The sequence below is a fragment of the Lithobates pipiens genome, unplaced genomic scaffold, assembly GCF_037356315.1.
Source record: "Lithobates pipiens isolate NorthernLeopardFrog02 unplaced genomic scaffold, aLitPip1_a1.2 Scaffold_19, whole genome shotgun sequence".
Taxonomy (NCBI): Eukaryota; Metazoa; Chordata; class Amphibia; order Anura; family Ranidae; genus Lithobates; species Lithobates pipiens.
The window spans coordinates 553,693,202-553,716,297 of NW_027507764.1; positions in this window are offsets into that span (position 1 = coordinate 553,693,202).

Below are 23,096 nucleotides of genomic sequence, written 5' to 3' on the forward strand. Positions count from 1 at the left end.
AATAATTGAGAACATGCTCTCAATCTTTTGCTGGCCAAAATTCGGCCAGCAAAAGTCCGGTGGAGCATACACACGATCGCATTTTCCGACCAAAAGCTCTCATCGGTCTTTTGCTGGCCGAATTTCCAATCTTGTGTACGTGGCATTAGACAGGAAGTGTGTTAATGGCTGGATCACCAGGTGAAAATAAAAGGGAAAAAGCCTAAATAAGAAAATGGATGCAGTCACCATATATACATTTTTTGTTTTTAGGTTTAATACCGCTTTGCGTCTTTATAGCTGCCTTGCGTTCAACTTTAAAGTAAAGTGTTAGCTGCTTGCATTCTTTTTATTAAATCAGCTCTGTTATGCTTCTCAATCTGCTTTTATCCATCCAGCATCTCTGCCATGTTGCGACACTTTCCCTGGATGCGTCCTGACATGCTTACACTGACAATGAAAGCCAGCAGCAATATAAAAGGTTTACTTTACATCCTGATCCACAAATACAGTGCCAGCCTGTTGCATAATTCCTGATCGCTGAGTACACCAACTGACAGGTCCAATAAACATTTCTCCACTCCATTTCATGCTGCTTAACTAAACATGTTGTGCCGGATCACTGAGCGCTGCAATATATTACTGCACGGAGGAGACAGCGTGACCGATGCTTGTGACAGTTTGTTTTATAAAGGATTATTATTATTATTGTTGTCTGGATACATTTCTATTAAAAACTGGCTAGAAAAACTAATTATATGAACTTTTATTAAATATCACTGGGACCACCATACAAGCCCCAAAGAACTGAATTAAAGTCAAACCGAAGATAAAATGTATAGATTTGCTATGTTATAAAGTTAACCCTTTGGCGCTGATCCTTTAAGGGGTTTGGAATTCCAGGAGGGGGGCTGGGGCTTGTAATCATGCGGCAGCCGTGATTGGCTGTCACGGCGGTCACATGATAAGAAAACACCCGATCGCAAGGGCAGGGCGCACGCTTTTGGCACAACTCTGTCAGCGCTAATGTACTCAAATATGCAGCCGCTCGGCGCCATGGCCCGGCCGCTGAGAGGTCACATATTTGCATGCGCTTGGCGCCTAGCCTAGGGGTTGATTAAGGAATGTTAATTGTGCCCAAGCAACACCTCAAAAAATGTTTTCATTTTTTCTCGAAAAATAGTTTACTTCCTGGTATATAACCATGCCTAGGCTCTTCTGCATCTACATTCTCATATCTGTACCCCTGCAGGAGTCACTGGTTATTTGAGCCTAATTCCCCTGCTCACAGCATTTCTCAGCATTCTTTTGGCTTAAAAATCAGTCTAGGAGTTTCTCTTAAGATTTTTATTGGAGTAGGAACTTGGATAGGGATAGGGAGCATGGGATACCCATAAACTAGAGAAATACACAGCTTGAGGACTGCTATGCTTCTTCCTGCTCTGTACTGTGATGCAGGCTGTAATGCACAACTCTGGCTGCACTGCATTCCCCTAGTTGACTTGTACAGCTACTGGCTGTCTTGTACAACCTGTGGGTGCATTGCCCTGGCTTGTGAGATCAAAATTGCCCTATATTCACATTTCCTCTGTATAGCAGGATCACTACTGACTCCCCAGTCCTAGAATTGTCAGACTCCCTTCCACTGGCTTTTTTTCAGTCTCTATACCAGGCTCTTTTGGGTAGGCACCCCATCTAAGCCTAGTTGGAACCTCAATGTCTTCAAAGGCTCCTCAGCTTCCTCTCTGTCTCTCTCTGCCCCAGGGGCAGAGCCCCCAGCACAGGGGTCTCCTCCTAAAGGATGGACCCAGGAACTCTGAACTCTGGCCACCAGGCCTCAGAGTATTTATGGGCTTTTCCTCCACCTGGGCACACCTCCCCAAGGATTGGCCAGAGTTCCATAAATATTCAGGCTGCCTATCCTACTCTCCTTCCCACTATCATTCTAGAAGTCTCTAGAAGATAGGGAGAAATAGCAGAACAGCAGCCTGTGGAACACTAAACAGCCCTAAGGAATCAATCCCTGCTTTGCTGTATATAGAGGAGGTGACTTCTATCTAGCAGCCTACACTGAACTAGAAGGATGCTACATGTATATCCGCAGTGTGAGATCTAAGGCACCGCTGCCTCTGACCTTACCAACTATAAAAGCACATGGCCCATTCACTGACATGGACAAGATTTCCCATCCATGTAAGCAAATGGTTGCAAAATGGAGCAGGTTATATCATTCCCTAAATATGGCCACACAACCATATTTGGGCAATGCTGTCAATGGTTGTTAAGGAAGCAGCGGCTGCTGGCAGCTGCAGCATTCTTGCCAACCACTGGCATCACCAGGGAATCCTTGGCCACGTATGCAAATGGGTAGGAAGTGAGCCTTATGCCATGTACACACGACTGGACTTTCCGGCAGAATAAGTCCAACGGAATCATTCCATCAGATATTCCGATTGTGTGTGGGATAATCTGATCGTTTTTCTTAAAAGAATTCAGACGGACCTAGAAATAAAACCGCTCCAGAGTTTCTGGGGCCTCCGTTATTATTAAAGCCCCCCAGCTCACAGACCCTTGCAACCACCTTGTAAGGGCAAGGGTTGTGGAGAAGAGGCCCTTGTCGTCATCAACACGGACACAGGGTGCTTTGCCAGGGGAGGACCCTCACTATGTTGTGGGCACGTGGCTTGGTATGGCTTAGATGGGGTGCATGCTCGCTCTCCCCTTTCCAGGCCAGCTAGGCTGCTTGCTTGGATTAAGGGCCTGGTATTGATTTTTAGGGGATCTCAATCATATTTTATTAGTTTTTTTTTTGTACAAGGTACCCCCTTATGCTGGATTCACACCTATGCAGTTTTAGTGCTTTTTGCATTTTGCATATTTTCACTGCAGCCCATTTAACATGGTTTCCTATGGAACACAATCTGTAGAGCAAATCTGCAAAATGCAAAAAGCACAAAAAATGCATAGATGTGAATCCAGCCTCAAAATCCACACCAGACTCAAATGCCGCGTACACACGATCGGAATTCCGGCCAGAAAAAGACCAATGAGAGCTTTTCATCGGAAAATGCAACCGTCTGTATGCTCCATCGGAATTTAGCTGTCCGAATTTCCACCAGCCAAAAATTGATAGCATGTTCTCAATTTTCCAGACGGAAAAACTTTCTATCGGAAATTCCGATCGTGTGTATGCAATGCCGACAAGCCAAAAATCACACATGCTCAGATACAACTACGAGACAGAAGCTATTGGCTATTGGCTATTGAACTTCCTTTTTCTAGTCCTGTCGTACGTGTTTTACGTCACTGCGTTATAAACTCGGAAAAAATCGGAATTTGGTGAGACAGCGTGTAGGCAAGACAGCTTGAGCAGAATTCCGTCGGAATTCCATCGGGAAAACCATCAGAGCTTTATCCGATGAGAATTCTGATCGTGTGTACGCGGCAAAAGAGTCTGATATGCATTTTTTTTTTTTTTTATCAAAATAAGTCTTTATTGTGCTAATAATTGTATAACATTGGGTACATAAAGGTTAACATCAGCCGATATACAAAGAGCCAAGTAAAAGAATACAAGTACCGTATATACTCGAGTATAAGCCGAGATTTTCAGCCTCTTTTTTGAGGCTGAAAGTGCCCCCTCGGCTTATACTCGAGTCACCGCTGTCTGACTGCTCGATCAGCGTATCGAGCAGACAGACGGCGGACATTAAAATTCAAAAGCCGCGCCTCCTTCTCCGCCTCCGCCTGTGATAGGCGGAACACTGAATTTCCCAGCAGTCAGTGTTCCGCCTATCACGGACATCCGCTCATTCTCATACTACGGACGAGTATGAGAGGATGTCCGTGATAGGCGGAACACAGGCTGCTGGGAAATTGAGTGTTCCGCCTATCACAGGCGGAGGCGGAGGCGCGGCTTTTGAATTGTAGAATGGCCGCCGAGAAGAGCGGCGATCCTGGAGCGGCGATCCATCGGCACGACACGGGACGGAGGAGGCACGGGACGGAGGAGGCACGGGACGGAGGAGGCACGGGACGGAGGAGGCTCAGGACGACGGCGGCTCGGGACGGAGGCTTGGGACACAGGTAGGCTGGACACACACACAAGGCTGCACGGACACACACACACACACACACACACACACACACACACACACAGGGATGGATGGATGGATGGATGGATACACACACACACACACACACACACACAGGGATGGATGGATGGATGAATACACACACACACACACACACACACACAGGGATGGATGGATGGATGGATACACACACAGGGATGGATGGACGGACACACACACAGGGATGGATGGATGGATGGATGGATGGACACACACACAGGGATGGATGGACGGACACACACACAGGGATGGACGGACACACAGGGATGGACAGCCATGTCTCACCCTCGGCTTATACACGAGTCAATAAGTTTTCCAGTTTTTTGGGGGTAAATTGGGGGCCTCGGCTTATATTCGGGTCGGCCTATACTCGAGTATATACGGTATATCACGGTATAAGAGTACATCATTATGTCTTATAGAAAGAAATAAGAGGAAAATCCTGACATTAATATCCTACTACTACAATTCCATGATCCACCACTCACAAATAAATGTTGGATAACATCTTCTCTACAAGGGATAGTGAAACAGAGTAGTGCATAATGGTACTTGGAGAACTTTTGACACCAATAGCAACCAGCTGTGCTGTGTTAGCAGGAGCTAGCCCGCCAACCCAGCACAGCGTAACAAAGGGCCAACGGGTCAGAAAGTGAACTTGTTCTTCCCCACTCTGCCTGCATATAGATATGTTTCTTCTCTGAGGTCAGTGAGTGCCTTCACACAGGGGTGGAATGACAACTCATGGGGCCCCCGGGCAATAGGAGATTATAGGGCCCCCAGGCAATTCGAGTTTATGGGGTCACACAGTATACACACACACACAGTATACAATCACACAGTATACACATACATGTACACACAGTATACACAAACATGTTTCTATTGGCTACTGGAGAGTACTGGAGAGGTGGGGCAGCTATAATCTCTGGACATTTAGACCAAAGGGATGTCGGTAAGGGACATTTCAGAGATAGATGTAAAAAAACACAGATTTTTACATACTGTCCCTGGTTTTACTGAGGCTGGCAACCCTGATGGGGCCCCCTAGTGGTTCGGGGCCCTCGGGCAGTGCCCGAGTGGCCCAATAGTCAGTCCGCCCCTGCCTTCACACGATACAGTATATCAGAGAAATTAGATATTGATCAATTGTGGGGTTTGTCCTATGACCAGTCTTAACAAAAAATGCAGAGTTCACACCATTCTGGCTTTTAGCAGCCTAGACTAGTTGTGGAGGAGCCAGCCCTGGAGTCTCCAACCAGGCCTGCCATATAATATGGAATTTACGGTTTGCATTTCTATGCTGATTTTTCAGCTGCTCCCTGACAAGAATATTATTAACCTGGTCCACCCACAGTTTCTTATTAGGCACGTGTAGGGACTGATTTGCATTTTTGGAAGTATTCTACACAATTTTTTTTTCATTCTTAAAATTACATTTACAGAGAAAAAAAAATACATTCATTGTCAGCTTCATTTAAATAAAAATAAAAAAAGAGCACACAAACCCCTGTACTGTCCTGCTATACTAGCCTCTTGTCATGTCATGAGTAGGGCCCAACTTTTGTTGTTCGGACATTCGACGAATGAAAGTTTTAGCCAATCAGGGCACAGAGCACTGTCAGAATCAAGATTGGACACTGTCATTATGACTTTATCCAATCATGGCTCATTCCCGCCCCACAGTATAAAAGTATTATTTCAATGGCAGCCATTTTCAGTGTGATTTCAGCGTGGGGAGAGATAGAACAGGCAGAGGCGGCTCTAGACTTTCTGAGGCCTTAGGCAAAACTTAGACATGAGGCCCCACTCACGCCCATAATGGGAAAAATATTATAAAAATGATAAAAATTAACTGTATGAATGCATATATTTACTTAAATCCTATGAACTATGAATTCACAGTTTCTATAAATTTCTCTAGCCAATTATTCTTTAATCAAATATCATTAAACATAGGGTGGGTGGGTATATATGTTACACGCACACAGATATAGATCAAATTGTGCAGCTGCCTACTCATTATCCTTTGTGCTGTCTCATAAATGTGAAATTAATTTGTCAACAAAGTATAAAACAAAAAAAAAAGTAATTTTACAACATATTCTAAAACATAACCTGTTTAATGCAACAAGTGATTTTTTTACAAAAATGTAAAACATAAAAACATATAAATATGTAACTTTGAATATTTGCTCAGTAGTGCATGGAACATAATAGGTATAAAGTGCAATATTTTTCAAGTAACAAAATAACTCAGTTTCTTGTATTCTTTAGCAAAACATCAATAAAAAAAAAACTTAAATTGGAACTTTAGTCAGAAAATTAAGTCCTGCTATCCTGTGTAGCCAAAGAAGCTGCTTCTGTTTGATCTGCAACTACCATGGTGCTGCTCCAACAAATGACTGTCAATTCTGAACAGGTGTCTGTTTAGGGTGCCTGCAGGAAAACAGCCTGGTGTAAGAGTGCCCTATTAGATTAGACTTATACCAGGGTCCTTTCTCAGGCACTTACTGAAAGCCAATCAAAACAAAAACAAAACAAAACCTTTGTTTCAATATACAATACCACAATATATGTGCTAACTATAGTTGGGGCTCATACACAAACCCCCTGGGAAGTTTTAACAGTAGTAAATTTTTTTGAATGTTTCAATATCAGAAGTTGCAAAACAGTCGCCTACATTTGGCAGTTGTAAATTCATCTATCACAGATGAATAATTTAATTTTGAAGCCAAGATCAAGTTCAATGTACAAAACTGCTAAGGCAGACAATCCTTTTGCCACACCTTGCTGATAAGGTTGATTTTTACTAAAATCTCATACCATACAATTAATGACAGAACAAACTCATATGACAAAATTTCTTCTTTTAGTGAAGACAGTCCAAACCAGCTAAGGTACAGTCCCATATAAGGGACGGTCCGACCCAGCTGAGAGACGGTCCAATCCAGCTGAGGGACGGTCCAATCCAGCTGAGGGACAGTCCAATCAGATGAGGGACAGTCCAATCAGATGAGGGACAGGCCAATCAGCTGAGGGACAGGCCAATCAGCTGAGGGACAGTCCAATCAGATGAGGGACAGGCCAAGCAGATGAGGGACAGTCCAATCAGATGAGGGACAGGCCAATCAGATGAGGGACAGGCCAATCAGATGAGGGACAGGCCAATCCAGCTATGGGACTGTGACATTCCAATCCACCTAAGAGACAGTCCGACGCCCAGCTAAGGGACAGCCTAATACAGCTGAGAGACAGCCCAATCCAGCTATAGGAGTTTGACAGTCCAATTCAGCTATGGGACTGCGACAATCCAGTCCACCTAAGGGACAGTCCAATCCAGCTAAGGAGCAGTCCCAGCTGAGGGATATAGTCATAGTCCAACCCAGCTGAGGGACATAGTCCGACCCATCCAATCCAGCCAAGGGACAGTCCCAGATAAGAGACAGCCCAGCTAAAGGACAGTCACCGACCTCACATCCATGATACAAGAGATGGTCAGAGACTGTGTACGGACAATAATACAGGAGATGGTCAGAGACTGTGTGTGGACAATGATACAGGAGACGGTCAGAGTCTATGCAGACAATTATACAGGAGATGGTCAGAGACTGTGCAGACAATGATACAGGCAATGGTCAGAGACTGTGTGGACAATGATACAGGAGATGGTTTTATTATGGTAATGACAAGCAAACTCTTACCTGGCTAACATGGTATCAAACGTTGGAGCCACTGACAGGGTGCTGACAGACAATCATGCAGGAGATGGTCATAGACTGCGGAAAATGATACAGGAGATGGTCAGAGACTGTGTGTGGACAATGATACAGGAGATGGTCAGAGACTGTGTGTGGACAATGAATCAGGAGATGGCCAGAGACTGTGTGTGGACAATAAATCAGGAGATGGCCAGAGACTGTGTGTGGACAATGATACAGGAGATGGCAAGAGACTGTGTGTGGACAATGATACAGGAGATGGCCAGAGACTGTGTGGACAATGATACAGGAGATGGCCAGAGACTGTGTGTGGACAATGATACAGGAGATGGTCAGGGACTGTGTGTGGACAATGATACAGGAGATGGCCAGAGACTATGTGTGGACAATGATACAGGAGATGGTCAGAGACTGTGTGTGGACAATGATACAGGAGACGGTCAGAGACTGTGTGTGGACAATAATACAGGAGACGGTCAGAGACTGTGTGTGGACAATGATACAGGAGACGGTCAGAGACTGTGTGTGGACAATAATACAGGAGACGGTCAGAGACTGTGTGTGGACAATGATACAGGAGACGGTCAGAGACTGTGTGTGGACAATGATACAGGAGACGGTCAGAGACTGTGTGTGGACAATGATACAGGAGACGTCAGAGACTGTGTGTGGACAATGATACAGGAGACGGTCAGAGACTTGCAGAGACAATGATACAGGAGACGGTTTTATTTTGACAAGCAAACTCTTACCTGGCTAACACGGTATGAAAAGTTGGAGCCACTGACAGGGTGCTGACAGACAATCATGCCACAAAGATGCAGGAGATGGTCAGATACTGTGTGCGGATAATGATACAGGAAATGGTCAGAGACTGTGGGCGGACAATGATACAGGAGCCACTGTGCCATCAAAAGCAGCCACCGTGCCATTAATCGCAGCCACTGTGTCATCAAACGCAGCCACTGTGTCATCAAACGCAGCCACTGTGCCCTCAAACGCAGCCACTGTGCCCTCAAACGCAGCCACTGTTCCCATCAATTGCAGCCACTGTGCCCATCAATTGCAGCCACTGTGCCCATCAAACTCAGCCACTGTGCCCATCAAACTCAGCCACGGTGCCCATCAAATGCAGCCACTGCGCCATCAAACGCAGCCACTGTGCCCATCAATTGCAGCCACTGTGCCCATCAATTGCAGCCACTGTGCCCATCAAACTCAGCCACTGTGCCCATCAAATGCAGCCACTGCGCCATCAAACGCAGCCACTGTGCCATCAAACGCAGCCACTGTGCCATCAAACGCAGCCACTGCGCCATCAATTGCAGCCACCGTGCCATCAAACGCAGCCACTGCGCCATCAATTGCAGCCACCGTGCCATCAAACTCAGCCACTGTGCCCATCAAACACAGCCACTGTGCCCATCAAACTCAGCCACTGTGCCCATCAAATGCAGCCACTGCGCCATCAAACGCAGCCACTGTGCCATCAAACGCAGCCACTGTGCCATCAAACGCAGCCACTGCACCATCAATTGCAGCCACCGTGCCAAACTCAGCCACTGTGCCCATCAAATGCAGCCACTGCGCCATCAAACGCAGCCAATGTGCCCATCAAACGCAGCCACCGCGACATCAAACGCAGCCACTGTGCCATCAAAAGCAGCCACTGTGCCATCAAACACAGCCACTGTGCCCATCAATTGCAGCCACCGTGCCATCAAACACAGCCACTGTGCCCATCAATTGCAGCCACCGTGCCATCAAACTCAGCCACTGTGCCCATCAATTGCAGCCACCGTGCCATCAAACTCAGCCACTGTGCCCATCAAATGCAGCCACTGCGCCATCAAACACAGCCATTGTGCCATCAAACGCAGCCACTGTGCCATCAAACGCAGCCACTGTTCCCATCAAACGCAGCCACTGCGACATCAAACGCAGCCACCGTGCCAACAAAAGCAGCCACTGTGCCATCAAACACAGCCACTGTGCCCATCAATTGCAGCCACTGTGCCATCAAACTCAGCCACTGTGCCCATCAAATGCAGCCACTGCGCCATCAATTGCAGCCACCGTGCCATCAAACTCAGCCACTGTGCCCATCAATTGCAGCCACCGTGCCATCAAACACAGCCACTGTGCCCATCAATTGCAGCCACCGTGCCATCAAACTCAGCCACTGTGCCCATCAATTGCAGCCACTGTGCCATCAAACTCAGTCACTGTGCCCATCAAATGCAGTCACTGCGCCATCAAACGCAGCCACTGTGCCATCAAACGCAGCCACTGTGCCCATCAAACGCAGCCACCGTGCCCATCAAACGCAGCCACCGTGCCCATCAAATGCAGCCACCGCGCCATCAATTGCAGCCACCGTGCCATCAATTGCAGCCACCGTGCCATCAAACTCAGCCACTGTGCCCATCAAACTCAGCCACTGTGCCCATCAAATGCAGTCACTGCGCCATCAAATGCAGCCACTGTGCCATCAAACGCAGCCACCGTGCCCATCAAATGCAGCCACTGTGCCATCAAACACAGCCACCGTGCCCATCAAATGCAGCCACTGTGCCATCAAACGCAGCCACTGTGCTCATCAATTGCAGCAACTGTGCCATTAAACGCAGCCACTGTGCCATCATTAATATGGCCTTTGGACTCTTAGATTTGGTGGGGGTGCATTGTTGTTAGGTTTTTCATATATATATATATATATATATATATATATATATATATATATGAAAAACCTATATATATATATATATATATATATATATATATATGTGTGTGTGTGTGTGTGTATATATATATATATATATATATATATATATGTATATATGTATGTATATATATATATATATATATATATATATATATATATATATGTATATATATATATATATATATATATATATATATATATATAAACTGTACCTGCTCCTGCTCCTCGCCTTGGTGACAAATTGGTAAAGGCAGCAGGACTCAGTTGGAGAAGCAACACATGATGTTCTAGCTCTGCCCTGCAGTGCAATCTGGGAGTTGTAGTCTCTGCAGAGCACAGGCACCAGACGGCCATGTTGAAGTCTATGTGCCTGTGCTCTGTGGGAGAACTACAATTCCCGGCATGCAATGGGGCTGCCGTTAGGGGAAGGAAGGGCTAGGACTCGGAGGACGGCGCTGCTGCTATTGGACACGCAGGCAGCCTAAGCCATGCAGATTAGACAGTCAGACATACTCTTATCACCCCCCCTCGTCCACCGCCGCGGAGCTCACTCTGTCTGCAGCTGTGTGCAGCGCGCCCGTCGCCCGCTCACTCAGCCGTTTGAGAGACTGTCCCACACTCCACACAGCAGCAGACAGTGCAGCACAACACCTCAGAGACAAATTAGGCAATCGCTCGATGGCGAGGCCCTTCCTGTGGGCGAGGCCTAAGGCAATCGCCTAATTTGCCTAATTAAAGAGCCGCCTCTGAGAACAGGGTTCTGTTTAGTGCTATTAGTTAGTTATTTTGCTATACTGTGCTATTTTGCTTCAATTGTCAGTGTAGAATATTTGTTTAGTGTCAGTCTAGGGATAGTGTGAGTGTAGCGAAGAGGACCATTATTCAGCTTTGCATAGTGTGCAGCTAGAGAAGGGACAGCTCAGATAGTTTCACTGTAGTGTAGTGAGACCGTGCCAGTAATCTTTACATTAGTGTATAGCTAGAGTAGGGACAGTTCAGATAACGTCAGTGTAGTGACGGTTGAACACTGTCTGTTTGATTGCATTACTGTCAGTTTAACGCCATTTACTTCTGTGTGTGTTACTGCCAGTTTAACACCATATAGTTTTGTGTGTGTTACTGCAAGTTTAACACCATATCGTTTTTGTGTGCATTACTGCCAGTTTAACGCCATATAGTTTTGTGTGTGCCACTGCCAGTTTAACGGCATATCGTTTTGCGTGCGTTACTGCCAGTTTGAAGCCATATAGTTCTTTGTTCATTACTGCCAGTTTAACGTCATATAGTTTTGTGTGTGCTACTGCCAGTTTAACGGCATATCGTTTTGCGTGCGTTACTGCCAGTTTAAAGCCATATAATTCTGTGTGCGTTACTGCCAGTTTAACACTATATAGTTCTGTGTGTTACTGTATGTTTGCCGCATTATATTGCAGTATATTATAGTGTATCTGGAGTGTGTCTGTGTAGTGTGAGTACTCAAATTAAAGTGCACCAAACACCATTGATTAAAGTGCATCTATGTACAGATTTCAACTTCTTCTTTACATTTGCTTATAAGCAGTGCCCCCTCCCTTCCATTAAAGAATAATGTCTGGGAGGACAACAAGGAGAGGCAGACATTCCCTTGGCAAAGGTAGACCTGGTGGTCAATCCTCAGGCAGGGCATCATTTCCTCTGTTTAGTGAGTTTGCCTATGCTATCCAGCCACAGCATGCAGAGTAGGTGGTGGACTGGCTTACTAAACCTTCCTCATCCTCCTCATCCTCTGTCACACAAGCAGAGACACGCATGCAGTCCCCTGCAGTTACCAGAGTGGATAAAGCTGCCTCCTTGTCCACATCTATTCCTGCCATAGCCCCAACATCAGCCATTGAGGAGTCAGCTGAGTTATTTGACCACAGCGTTAGCCACTTGCCCCTTGATGATGCCCAGCTATTACTGGATTCAGATGTTGGTTCTGAGGTTGAGGATGTCAGGAATATGAACCTAGAGAGAGGGAGGAACCCCGGTAGATAAATTGGCATTCATGTTCCCCAAGCCGCAGTGTATTGCCAAGTTGTCTTCAGTGGTAATGATGAAGATGGAGGAGATGATGATGATGATGATAATGAGGTCACTGATGCGACTTGGGTGCCAGGGCAGAAGAGGAAACTGAAGGTGAGGCAGCACAACTCCAAGGAGGCCAACATCAAGAAAGAGTAGAGAGCAGCCACCCTATTCCATCACATTCTGCAGCTGTTATCTCCCGGCCCACTCCCCAAAACTCAGCCTGGGCCTTTTTCAGCATATCTGCAGCAGATCGCACTGTTGCTATCTGCAAACTGTGTCTCAGGCACATAAAATGTTGCAAAAACAGCAACCATATGCATATCATTGCAATTGTTTTGCCTTCATCAAGAGCACCTCTATGGAGTTACGGTGGGAAGTCACCCCAGACACCCAAAGAGTAATTTTTCTGCACCTGTCAAACAGGGGCATATTATTGCAATTTTTTACAGCAAGGCCAACTCTTGCTTTCATCAAGATTACCTCTATAGGATTATGGTGGGAAGGCGACACAGAAAGACCAATTTTTACGCACCCGTTAATTCTATGCAAAGTCAAAGTGACACCAGAATGTATCCAAAAAATCTGTAATCTTGTTCCCAGTGCACTACATTGTGGCCCCATCATACACAGTGGCTCCCCAGCTGTTGCTGAGCAAAATAAAGGCATCTTGCCAGGAAAATTTATATATTTTTTTGCTTTAATAATGCAATTATTGCTGCAGAAGATTCTAGACATGGTACAGATCTGCCACTTTACAGGTAGACTAAGGGGACCCCCCAGGCACTATATTGGAAGGAATTTTTCATTTGTAGGCTTTCACTTTAAAAATCAAAAAATCACTGCTCATTTAAAAATTATGCTTTTCACAAACTTTTTTTTTTATTGATACATGTCCCCCAGGGCAGGACCCGGACCCCTATAACCATTGTATGCCCAATTATTTGCATATAAGCCTTCAAAATGGGCACTTTTGTTTTTTGACGTTCGGGTCCCATTGACTTTAATTCGGGTCTGAACTTTCGCGGTGTTCGAAAGTTCTGGTGCGTAATGAACAGGGGTCCGTTCTGCACATCCCTAGTCATAATGAGTAAGGGAACATGTCTAAGCTTTAGAGGGTCTCTATATGTATAGTATACTGCCTGGATGGACTGGTGCCTCCAGGTTACAGAAGACATACAGTGGTATGAAAAAGTGTTTGCCCCCTTCCTCATTTCCTGTTCCTTTGCATGTTTGTCACACTTAAGTGTTTCGGAACATCAAACCAATTTAAACAATAGTCAAGGACAACACAAGTAAACACAAAATGCAATTTGTAAATGAAGGTGTTTATTATTAAAGGTGAAAAAAAATCCAAACCATCATGGCCCTGTGTGAAAAAGTGATTGCCCCCCTTGTTAAAACATACTATAACTGTGGTTGTCCACACCTGAGTTAAATTTCTCTAGCCACACCCAGGCCTGATTATTGCCACACCTGTTCACAATCAAGGCATCACTTAAATAGGAGCTGCTTGACACAGTAAGGTCCACCAGAAGATCCTTAAAAGCTACACATCATGCCGAGACCCAAAGAAATTCAGGAACAATTGAGAAAGAAAGTAATTAAGATCTATCAGTCTGGAAAGGGTTATAAAGCCATTTCCAAAGCTTTGGGAATCCAGCGAACCACAGTGAGAGCCATTATCCACAAATGGCGAAGACATGGAACAGTGGTGAACCTTCCCAGGAGTGGCCGGCCGCCCAAAATTACCCCAAGAGCGCAGCGACGACTCATCCAAGAGGTCACAAAAGACCCCACAACAATGTCCAAGGAACTGCAGGCCTCACTTGCCTCAGTTAAGGTCAGCGTTCATGCCTCCACCATCAGGAAAAGACTGGGCAAAAATGGCCTGCATGGCAGAGTTCCAAGGAGAAAACCACTGCTGAGCAAAAAGAACATCAAAGCTCGTCTCAATTTCTCCACAACACATCTTGATGATCCCCAAGACTTTTGGGACAACATTCTGTGGACCGATGAGACAAAAGTGGAACTCTTTGGAAGGTGTGTGTCCAAGTATATCTGGCGTAGAAGGAACACTGCATTTCATAAAAAGAACATTATACCAACAGTAAAATATGGTGGTGGTAGTGTGATGGTCTGGGGCTGTTTTGCTGCTTCAGGACCTGGAAGACTTGCCGTGATAAAAGGAACTATGAATTCTGCTGTCTACCAAGAGATCCTGAAGGAGAATGTCCGACCATCTGTTCGTGTACTCAAGCTGAAACGAACTTGGGTTCTGCAGCAGGACAATGATCCTAAACACACCAGCAAGTCCACCACCGAAAGGCTGAAGAAAAACAAAATGAAGACTTTGGAGTGGCCGAGCCAAAGTCCTGACCTGAATCCTATTGAGATGTTGTGGTATGACCTTAAAAAGGCCGTTCATGCTCGAAAACCCTCTAATGTAACTGAATTAGGACAATTCTGCAAAGATGAGTGGGCCAAAATTCCTCCAGGACGCTGTAAAAGCCTCATTGCACGTTATCGCAAACGCTTGGTTGCAGTTGTTGCTGCTAAGGGTGGCCCAACCAGTTATTAGGTTTAGGGGGCAATCACTTTTTCACACAGGGCCATGATGGTTTGGATTTTTTTTTCACCTTAAATAATAAACACCTTCATTTACAAATTGCATTTTCTGTTTACTTGTGTTGTCCTTGACTATTGTTTAAATTGGTTTGATGTTCCGAAACACTTAAGTGTGACAAACATGCAAAGGAACAGGAAATGAGGAAGGGGGCAAACACTTTTTCACACCACTGTACATATATGAAAGTCATTGATGTGCCTGTGCTTGGATTTCAGGTAAAGTACAGAAAATGATCTCGGAGCAGAAATTGTAACTACGTGCAGCCTTCTCCGAGAATAGAGTTGTGTGTTTGGAAAGACTTGGAAGAAATCATTCTAGGAAAAGGTCCAGCTCTTTAATCAGCCTGCCTTCATAATAAATCTAATGTTTTAAACAATATAAGCAGAAGAACATGGTTCCCCTCGAGAAAGAGAGCAGAAAAACAACCTCAAGGGAGCCGGAGAAATAAGGAAAATAGGATAGAGCCTTGTATAGGCTTGGAACGGCAAGTTGGCACGTGTGGTTTCACCAGATTGGCTGTATTCAGCACATATATCTTGGTTCTTACCTAAGCAATTTGTAAGTCCAACCACCAAAATTATATAAAAACGCCATAATGTCATTTCAAAAGCAATTCACAATGTTTTTAAATCTGCAGCTTTCATTAATGTATTGATCCTGCCATGAAGTTCCTTATTAAGATACTTCCGTTTACAGGGGAACAACGCCATGTCCCTGTCACCCAGCTGTGCTCCTGTGTTGTCACCCTGTCATATGGGCTTCTGAAAGAGATGACAAGTGCCCATTTCAACTCACACTACACAGGACTTGTAGACAGGTGCAGTCTATTTTCTCTGCTGCAGGTGGCGCTTGTTGCAGCAACAATGCAGTTTGGGGAGGAAGTCAAGGGGAACCTACTGTAGTTTCCTCTATGGTTTCCTCGGTCACAGTGAAACAGCTATCCAATTGGATGTTGGCCCCTATGTGACTTTGGTGCCATCTTGGGTCAGGCAGAGTTTATTATTGAAAAACCCTGGCTCCTGGGTTTGGCATACATTTTATGTGCGGCTAGCGTGTGGAAAGGTCACCCATCTATCAAGGACAGTGCACAGTGCCAGGGAAAGGTTCTAGGGGAGTAGGGAGCACTCCAAATCTCTGGCAAGCTTGACCTTTGGATACGGAGCGGTCCGCCTGCTTTCTGCTCCTCATGGCAGACACTGTCTGCACATTTGAGACTGTTACAATTTGTGAGTCTTATTATTATTATTATTATTATTATTCAGGATTTATATAGCGCCAGCAATTTACGCAGCGCTTTACAATATAAAAAGGAGACAATACAGTTACAATACAATAAAATACAAGAGGATTAAGAGGGCCCTTCTCAGAAGAGGTTACAATCTAATAGGGTGGGGCAGGTGGTACAAAAGGTTATAACTGTCGGGAATGAGCTGATGGAAGTGGTAGGAGATTAGTTGGAGACATGATAGGTAGGGATGAGCCGAACACCCCCCGGTTCGGTTCGTACCAGAACTTTCGAACGGACCCCACGTTCCATACGAATGTTAGAACCCCATTGAAGTCTATGGGACTCGAACGTTCGAAATGAAAAGTGCTAATTTTAACGGCTAATATGCAAGATACTGTCCTAAAAAGGGTTTGGGGACCTGGCTCCTGCCCCAGGGGACATGGGTCAATGCCTAAAATGTTTTTAAAAATGGCCGTTTTGGCGGGAGCACTGATTTTAATGACGATTAAAGTGAAAAAAAAAAGTGAAATATTCCTGTAAATATGGTGCCTGGGGGGTGTCTGTAGTATGCCTGTGAAGTGCCACGTGTTTCCCGTGGTTAGAACAGTCCCTGCACAAAATGACATTTAACGGAAATAACACCATTTAAAACTGCTTGCGGTTTTAATGTTATATCTGGTTCCTGCAATATGGTTGAAAATCATTCAGAAAAATGGCATGGGTAGCCCTCCCTGCCCATTACCAGCCTATTTGGGTCTTGTACGCATATTAAGGGGAACCCTGTACCCATATTAAAAAAAGGAAATGCGTGTGGCCCCCAGGCCCTATATACTCAGAACAGCAGTATACAGGCGGTGCAAACAAGACAGGGACTGTGTAGGTTTGTTGTGTTAAGTTGAATCTGTTTGTAATTTTCAACTGGTACATTTTGAAAGTGTAGCTCCAGTCCAAAAAACTATTTTTAAGCTTTTTGGAAAACATAGGGAAGGGTTATCACCCCTGTATAATTTGTTTTGTCGTCCATCTTTTTTCATCTCACTTGCTGTTGTCTCCTTCCGTTTTCAAGTAGGAGATGTTTGTAAGTTGGATGTTTGAAAGTAGGGGCCTGCCCTATATGCTCTGCAGAAATGGCGGAACAAGGTGTTGGTTTTGCCACAACATTGTAAGCCCTCAAAGTGACTCTTGGTGGGCGCTGGAGCGCCCTGCTGTGAACGATTATATCAAGAATTGTAATTACATGCCATTGTTGAACAGTGGTAGAAAAATTGACCTTTGGTGGTTGTGGTGCTGGTGCCACAACACTATAAGTCCTCACCGTTACTCTGGGTGGGCACAGGAAGGGGCCCTCCTGTGAAATATTATATCAAGAATTGTAATTACATGTCCCTGTTAAACAGGGGCAGAAAAATTTGGCCTTAGGCACTGCTGCTGGTGCCACCACACTGCAACCTCTTCCATATACTCTAGTTTTTTTGCTGGAATTAGCCCTGCTGCAAAGCATTGCATCAAAAATTGTACTTAAACGCCCCTGTTAAACAGGGGCAGAAAAATTGGGCCTTAGGCACTGGTGGTGGTGCCACCACACTGCAACCTCTGCCATATACTCTAGTTTTATTGCAGGAATTAGCCCTGCTGCAAATCATTGCATCAAAAATTGTACTTAAACGCCCCTGTTAAACAGGGGCAGAAAAATTGGGCCTTAGGCAATTGTGCTGGTGCCACCACACTGCAACCGCTGCCATATACTCTAGTTTTATTGCAGGAATTAGCCCTGCTGCAAAGCATTGCATCAAAAATTGTAACTAAACGCCCCTGTTAAACAGGGGCAGAAAAATTGGGCTGCTGGCATCACCCAGAACCAAAAATGTTCTTCCAACATATCAGCGGAGGAGGAAGAGGATAGACAATCAACATAACAGGACAGTCACTCAGCATCAGCATAGGCAGTCTTGAAGGGATGTGGTATTTAAAAAAAAATTATTCGGTTACATCAACTTCAGGTGCTTGGTAGCTGTGGGTGATCCAAGACTGATTCATCTTGATGAAGGTCAGTCGATCAACTGATTCGGTGGACAGGCGCACCCTGTGATCGGTAACAAAGCCACCAGCAGCACTGAAGGTGTGTTCCGAAAGAACGCTGGATGCAGGACAGGCCAGTAGCTCAATTGCATACTGTGCAAGCTCTGGCCAGTGATCCATCCTCAAGACCCAGTAAGCCAGAGGATTTTCGGTGGGAAAGGTGTCCAAGTCTGACCTTGCCCCTAGGTATTCCTGCACCATGTAAATCAGACGCTGGCGATGGGTGCTGGAACCAATCATATCTTGGGGCTGCGGACTAAAAAATTGTCTGAAAGCATCAGTCAGACGGCCATCTTCTCCACCGCTCCTTCTGACCGATGCCTCAGCAACACGTTGTCCAGGACCAGGAGTTTGTAACCTCCCAGTCTCTGGGAACACGTTGCACAGAGCTTTCTGCAAGGCCTCCCGGAGATGTCTCATCCTCTGCTCCCTCTGCGATGGCAAGATAAGGTCGGCAACCTTACCCTTGTACCGTGGATCAAGGAGAGTGGCCAGCCAGTAATGGTCCCTCTCCTTGATCCGAAGAATACGAGGATCCTTCCGCAGGCTTTGCAGGATCAGGGAGGCCATGCAGCGTAGGTTAGCTGAGGCATTCGGTCCGGAGTCCTCTGGGTCACTAAGGACAACATGATCCGCAGCTACCTCCTCCCAGCCACGTACAAGTCCACGTGTTTCTTGGGACTGTGAATCATCCCTACAAGACTGCTGCTGCTGATGCTGAGTGCCAGCCTCCACCTCCATGCTGACACAATCATCCTCCTCCTCCTCTTCCTCCTCCTCATCCTCTTCCTGTGTGATGGGTGGCACAGCAGGAACACTGTCTGGATAAAGGGGGCCTTGAGAGGCAAGGAAGTCCTCCTCTTCCTGCCTCTGTTCTGCCTCAAGTGCCCTGTCCATTATTCCACGCAGCGTATGCTCCAAGAGGTGGACAAGAGGTACAGTGTCACTGATGCATGCACTGTCACTGCTCACCATTCTTGTGGCCTCCTCAAACGGTGACAGGACAGTGCATGCATCCCTGATCATGCCCCACTGGCGTGGTGAGAAAAAACCAAGCTCCCCTGACCCTGTCCTGGTGCCGTAGTCGCACAGGTACTCATTGATGGCCCTCTGCTGCGTGTGCAGCCGCTGCAGCATGGCCAATGTTGAGTTCCATCTGGTGGGCATGTCACATATAAGGCGGTTCTTGGGCAGGTTCAACTCCTTTTGGAGCTCAGCCAGCCAAGCACAGGCATTAAATGATCGGCGGAAATGCACACAGACTTTCCTGGCCTGCTTCAGGACATCCTGTAAGCCGGGGTACCTGCCCAAGAACCGCTGCACCACCAGGTTAAGGACGTGAGCTACACAGGGCACATGGGTCAGTTGTCCCTGTCGGAGGGCGGAGAGGAGGTTGGTGCCATTGTCGCAAACCACCATTCCTGGCTTAAGCTGGCGTGGCGTCAACCACCTCTCGGCCTGCCCCTGCAGAGCTGACAAAACATCCGCCCCAGTGTGGCTCCTGTCCCCCAAACAAACCAGCGCAAGCACGGCATGGCATCGTTTTGCCTGCGTACTTGCGTAGCCCCTGGAACGCCTACGGAGCACCGCTGGTTCTGAGGACAGAGCACTGGAAGAGGCCATGGAGGAAGAAGAAGAGGAGGGGGTGGAGGAGAGAGGTGTGTCACAACCAATAGTAGCATTTTGGAGGCGTGGTGGCGCAACAACCTCCAACACTACTGCACCTTGTCCTGCATCCTTCCCAGCAGCCAGAAGAGTGACCCAATGGGCCGTGAAAGACAGGTAACGTCCCTATCCATGCCTGCTGGACCATGAGTCAGCGGTAATATGCACCTTACCGCTGACCGCCCTGTCCAGCGAGGCAAGGACATTGCCTTCCACATGCCAGTAGAGAGCCGGAATCGCCTTCTGTGAGAAAAAGTGGCGTTTGGGGACCTGCCACTGAGGAACCGCACATTGTACAAACTCACGGAAGGGGGCCGAGTCTACCAACTGAAAAGGCAGCAGTTGAAGTGCTAGCAATTTAGCCAAGCTAGCATTCAACTGCTGGGCATGTGGATGGCTGGGAGTAAACTTCTTCCGCCGGTCCAGCAGCTGGGGCAGGGACATTTGCCTGCTATAATCGGACGTGGGTGTACCGCTAGCAGAGTTCCCGGAAGCACTTGGCTGTGACACACCTAATTCTACACCTTCATTCCTCTCAGAGCAGATTTCAGAGAGGACTGAAGGTCTAGTGGGGTTGGAGATGCCAGCTGATGAGGAGCAAGGAGAGGTCCGCTTTGTTCTTTGGTGTGGGTCTTTGAGGTACGCTTGCCAACGAGCTGCATGGCAGGTCAACATATGTCTGGTCAAGCATGTGGTGCCCAAGTGGCTGATGTTTTGGCCACGTGAGATACGCTTGAGACATATGTTGCAAATAGCAGCGGTGCGATCTGATGCACTCGTCTCAAAAAAGGCCCACACCAAAGAACTTTTAGAATAACGCGCAGAGGCAGCGCTCTGCACAGGCGGAGCTCTGCGGTGTGATTCAGTCGGTGTGCTGCCCCTAAGCTGGCCCCCGGAGGGCATCCTGCCTCGTTGGACATGTGCCTCCTCCTCCTCCTCCTCCTCCTCCTCCTCCTCCCTCCTTCCAGGCACCCACGTGGAGTCAGTGCCCTCATCATCCCCTCCCTCTTCATCGCTGTAGCAAACCTGGCAGTATGCTGCAGCTTGTGGAACATGACTGCCAGATTGCTGTCCTTCTTGAGCATCCCCTCTCTCTGCGCTCACGCTACTGCCTTCCTCTAGCTGAGTGTCATCATCAGAGCCCACCAAACACTGGGCATCCTCCTGGAGCATGTACCCAACACTGTGCTCAAAGAGTTCAGGAGACTCCTCAGGAGGACGTGGTGGGTCTAGGGAAGGAGTCACTGATGATGACATTGAGAGGAGGGAAGACGATGCGTTGGCAGCTGCTTTGCGACTACCCTGAGACTGGGTGAGAGAGGATGAGGAGGATGAAGAGGGCTTGGTCATCCACTCTACCAAGTCGTTGGCATGTTGCGGTTCAACATGTCCAGCTGCCGAAAAGAAGGACAAGCATGTCCCATGGCCACGTGCTGAGGACAATGCACCGCGTCCACGACCAGCACTGTTGTCTCTAGACACAGAGCCTGCTTGCCCTCTTTTATCGGTTCGCGCCTGTCTGCGTCTCCTTGCTGGCCTTCCAGACATGGTAATGGCCTGAAGGGAGTTGGGTAAAACAGCAGTTGGGTAGTTTATATTGTGCTGGAGGCACACAACACCCACTAACTCCTGCAGATGCCTTTTTTATAGAACAGCAGAGATAAAGGGGTATATACAGATGTATACTGTGCTGTGCTGGAGGCACACACAACTTCCAATAACTCCTGCAGATGGCAATTGGGCTCAAATAGAGAACAGCTATGTAGGTGGATTATAGCGGTATGTACTGGGTACAGAGCACGCAGACAGCACGCACTATCTCCTAACACTACTGACTGCAAGCTCTATTATTAAAGATAGATCACTAGCTATATAGGTGAGGTGAATATAGTGGTGTATACTGCGGTCAGGGCACAGACAATAACCACTACACAACAGCAAGATAGGAACTCAGCCAAAAACGATCGGTGTGTACTGTGTTGAAGGTACACAGAACACCCACTGCTTCAGATGCCAACACACTACACGAGGCCACCTTAATGGCGGCCTTATATAGTGTGGGGCGTGCACTACACAGCCTGAGCTATGATTGGCCACAGGCATCCTGCCTGTGGCCAATCATGGCTCTCCTCGCTGATGGCGCTGCGATTGGCCAAGCATGCGGGGTCACAGTGCATGCTTGTCCAATCATGAGCCAGCAATGCACTGCGCCATCGCAGTGCATTGTGGGCCGTGAGCGCCATGCGAATTTTGACGCGAACGGACCAAGTGTTCGGATTTTGCCGAACGGACGAACAGCCAATGTTCGAGTCGAACGTACGTTCGACTCGAACACGAAGCTCATCCCTAGTGATAGGCTTCCCTGAATAGATGAGTCTTTGGGATCGTCTGAAGGTAGCAAGAGTAAGGGATAGCCGGACCAGTGGAGGTAGCGAGTTCCAGAGGATTGGAGAGGCTCTGGAGAAATCCTGAAGACGAGCATGGGAGGAGGAGACGAGAGAGCTTGAGAGTAGGAGGTCTGGAGAAGAGCGGAGAGGACGATTTGGGTGATATTTGGAGACAAGATTTGTGATGTAGCTTGGGGCAGAGTTGTGAATGGCTTTGTATGTTGTGGTTAGTATTTTGAATTTAATGCGCTGGGTGATTGGGAGGAGAGGGTTGGCAGACACTGAGCGGTTGGTAAGGTGGATAAGTCTGGCAGCAGCATGACCAGTGTAACCCAGATAAACTTCCCTCTAACTGTTACAGACCCATCATACCCCTTTCCCACCTTCTTCGAATAAGAGACCACACCGTTCTTATGGAGTATAAATGGCCATAATAGCCTTTATTAACCAAATAATGTAAAAAAACTCCAAATAACTTTATAAAGAACAAGGTAATTACAACC